This window comes from Arachis ipaensis, chromosome B05 (assembly GCF_000816755.2).
Source record: "Arachis ipaensis cultivar K30076 chromosome B05, Araip1.1, whole genome shotgun sequence".
Classification (NCBI taxonomy): domain Eukaryota; kingdom Viridiplantae; phylum Streptophyta; class Magnoliopsida; order Fabales; family Fabaceae; genus Arachis; species Arachis ipaensis.
This window is the reverse complement of record NC_029789.2, coordinates 95317102-95321497: the sequence shown is the minus strand read 5'-3', so window position 1 is coordinate 95321497 and position 4396 is coordinate 95317102.

Below are 4396 nucleotides of genomic sequence, written 5' to 3'. Positions count from 1 at the left end.
CCACAACCAATAACCTTTTATACCATGGAAACCAATTTTCAATATGAAAGTAATGGTAATGCCATGGCTAATCAAATGTTTTTGAAACATCAAAGTAACAAAGAAGTTAGGCATCAAAACAAGACAAAGAAAGAAACATTAACAAATTCAAAAGATCAAAATTCAGCAATTATTATATAAGATTCAAAGAAAATGGCAACAAACAGAAAGTGATCTTCAAGTTTTTGTTCAAGAGCTGAAACTATACAACAGAAGCAGTTAATAAACCAGGCAGAAAACAAATCATCAAATCATCAAAATCGGTGACAACAAGCTTAAACTCTTTATTTGAGGCAAATCATCAAACACGATGTTTGCATGCAACATAATCACAGAGAGCATCTAAGAAATCAAGCAAAATAGAAAATAAATAATCAAATTAACAGTCTATTGTAGAAAATTAGTATAATATGATGTAGAAAGCATGAAAAAACTAAACCTTAATGAGAGATTCGAAGAGAATTCAAAGAGAATTCGCAGAGAGAAGCAATGCGAACATGAACTCGAAGAAGAGAAGGAGACCAATCTTCCGATTAGGGTAACGGTGGCGCCGGCGCAGCTCCGATGGCGGTGGCGTTGCTGAAGTCTCACTAATTTGGGGACAAAAAAAAGCTCTGCTAGGGTTTCGCCGTTTTCTTCTTCAGAGAGAAATGAAGAAGAAGCTGAAATCTATATTAAATAACAAGGGCAATTTAGTCTTTTTGTTTCATTATTTACATTCCATTCCCATTGGAATTGAACATAACCAGGGGAGAGATGGTAATTCAATTGGTGGTAATTCAATTCCTTGGAATAAAATATATCCAGGAATGATTTTTTAGATCTTGAAGTAAACATGGAAATAAATCATTCCCATCTCAGAATTCCTGGGAATATACTTGCATTCCCTCCAACCACACACCCCCTAAGGGTTAACCAAGAGTTGGAAAGATGGAAGGAATTATACTTTGTTCTTCTAAGGTTCTTAGTAAAAATATATTATTTCATACTATCGGGTCGTTGAGGAGTGTTGTTAGATGCCAACCTTGATTAGTAAATTTAGTATGACTAATTTACTACCCGCTTAGTATTGAACCTATGGGATCACACACTAACGAGTTTTCTAATCTTTACTGTAGAATTATTTAATTATTATTTTGATTTGATCAAATAAATAATTATATCAATTCAAATGGAATATTATTGTATTCTTTGCAAACACCAAGAATATAATAATAATATGATAATTAAAAATATTAAATGAGATTTGAGAATAATTAGTTATTCTATTTCCAAATTTGAATTTTGAATTTGGATGAGATCCTAACTGATTCTGTTTCAAATTGAGTTATGATAACTTAAAATAAAAAGATATGATTTAAATTTGAATTGAGATTCAAATTTATAATTAGTAACAAATCTCATACTATATATATGTATACAAAGAGTAGAGGAATAAGAGATGAGAAGTTTTATTCCTTTACTTTCACACACATAAATGTATGTGAGCCTAATTCTTGGAGAAGAATTTTATGGCGTACAAAGAGTTGCAAGAGGTTTCTCAATTTAGATCAAATATCCATTGGTCAAAGAGTTGACAGCAAAGATTGATCTCGGTATGGATACGTATAGCACCTTCGTACAATCGAAGGAAAAAGTGATTTTTATTAGCGTACACAGGTATTTAGATCTGATCTATATATTTTATATTATTGGAATAAAATTTAAACACAAAATAGATCTTTAAAATTATTTTCTTTTCTTCCGCTGCATATTATAAACACATGGTAATCTTACACTAAATTCTAAGTTTATAATAAATGCAATTAGCGCAAGACCCAAGTGAAGACAATTTAGGATTTTGGTATTTTATAGTTAAATTATTATTATTATGAAGTACCACAGTTTCCTTTATCCTTTTATTTTTTTGTCTCGTCAATGCCGTTTTAATCCTCATATTTCTCTTCTGTTGCTCCTCTAACGTTTCTCACCTCATATTTTTTCTTCTTGTGTTTCTTTATCTCATTTCACCGGTGGTTTTTCTTTAATTTATGAATGGCAAGAACTCTTGTCTTTTATCTATTTCTCATCCTTGACTACTATACTCTGTTCATTGTTGTTTTTGCCATCCTTCTTCTCTCTCTGGTAGTATGAGGGGCAGATGATGTATGGTAGTGATGGATTAAAATACAAAGAAAAAAAATCACGAAAAAGGAGAAAAAAAAGGAAACAATGGCTGTTGGCAAATAGACCGTGGCAAAGAGAAGGAGAAATAGTAAAGCATTGACGAGTTAAGATTGGATTTTTCTTTCTTGGACACATTGAACATCATCATTTTGGACTCCTGTTCTTTTATGATCGTTTTTTTTGGACACATTGTACGATGTCATTTTGGACTCCTCTTTCTTCTTTTGTGTTTCAATTTCAAGAACTGATCGAGTTATGGTTTGATGTTGACTTATGGGTCAATCGACTATTTTTTCGCTCCAAATTCTGTTCTTATTTTAGGTGATTATGCACCCTAATCGAAGCAGATTAGGCACTAGTTTCTAGTATTTTAGTTTGATTCTGATTTAATAATTATATTGTATCAAAAATGCTAGGAGAAAATGAATCCAAACCATCAGAAAACAAAAAACTAAAACACATAATATATAACAGTCACAAATGTAAGTGTGTGTATACGAGTCACCCATTTCACTCGAAAAGAAGTACCGTTCGAATGGACAGGAAAATGTGAAAGAAGTTTTGACATTACCAAATTTCTAAAAACCTTTTAAGGTATATTGTTATGTTTTTTTTAAAAAGATTAGGATGCGTGCTGATGCAACACAAGAATGTGATAGCATATGTATCAAGGCAGTTGAGACTCTACGAGAAGAATTATCCTACTCATGATCTTGAGTTGATAGCAGTGATGTTTGCGCTCAAGATATGAAGACATTATTTATATGGGGCTCAGTTGGAAGTTTTCTATGAGTATAAGAGTATAAAGTACATCTTTGAACAGAAGGACTTTAACATGAGCCAACAATGATGGATGAAATTTCTGAAGGATTACGATATCGTGCTGAGTTATCATTCGAGAAAGGCGAACGTAATTGCGAACACTTTGAGTCATAAGAGTTTGAGTATTTCTTGAATGATGATGAATGAAGACGAGTTAATTTCAACCTTTGCAAGTTTGAGGTTGGAAATGAAGAAAACATCAGAAGGAGTCGTCATGGCACATCTACACTTGACTTCAAATTTCAAGACAGCCATTCAACAAGCGCAATTCAGAAATGTCAGAACTGTTGGTCAGATTAGAGGCGAATAAACCGGGATAAGTGTGACAAGACAGTGACGAATTGTGGAGGTTTAAGAATAGAGTTTGTGTACCTAACCAAGGAAGATTGTGTCAAGAGATTTTGACAGCAGCCCATCAGAGTAAATTTTTTATGCATCTGGTCACAACCAAGATGTACTAAGATTTGAAGAGTATGTTTTGGTGGCCGGGATTAAAAAGAGATGTGACGGAATATGTTACTAAATGCCTGAATTGTCAGAAGATTAAGGCAGAATATCAAAAACCCTCAAGAAGGCTATACAGCCTTTAGAAGTGCCTCAATATAAATGGGAGAGAATTACCATAGATTTTTGTCACTGGGTTACCGAGGATGTCGGTTGGATATGATGCTATATGAGTTATAGTGGACGGATTGACAAAGTCGGCTCATTTTCTTCCAATCAGAGCTAACTATACATTGAAAAAGCTTGCGCGTTTGTACATTCAAGAAGTGGTGTGACTGCATGGAATACCTTCTTCAATTATTTCCGACAAAGATCCAAGGTTTACATAAAGGTTTTGGGGAGTTTTTTAAAAAGTTTTTGGCACAGAGCTGCATCTATGTACGACTTATCATCCATAGACAGATGGAAACGAACAATTCAGAAATTAGAAAATATACTGAGATCATGTGTAATGGAACAACGAAAAAATGGGAATAAGCAATTGTCATTAGTAGAATTTACCTACAACAACAGTTATCAACAGAGTATTGAAATGGTGCCATATGAAACTTTTTATGAACGATTGTGTCAATTTCTGCTGTGTTGGTATCAAGAAAAAAAATACAGTACTTTGAATCCAAATTTGATGCAGGAAACAACCACTCAAATCAAAAAGATTCGCGAGAAGATTCAGACAGTACAGAGTCAACATGTTAGCAAAATCATTATATTAATTATTAATTTTGCTATTATGATTGTTTTTAAAATATTAAAGTAAATTTAAAATATTAGAGTAAATTCATATATTTAACTATTATATTATCATTTTAATTTATTTAATTTATACTTATAAAATTATATTTAAATTTTTTTATGTGTTTAATTT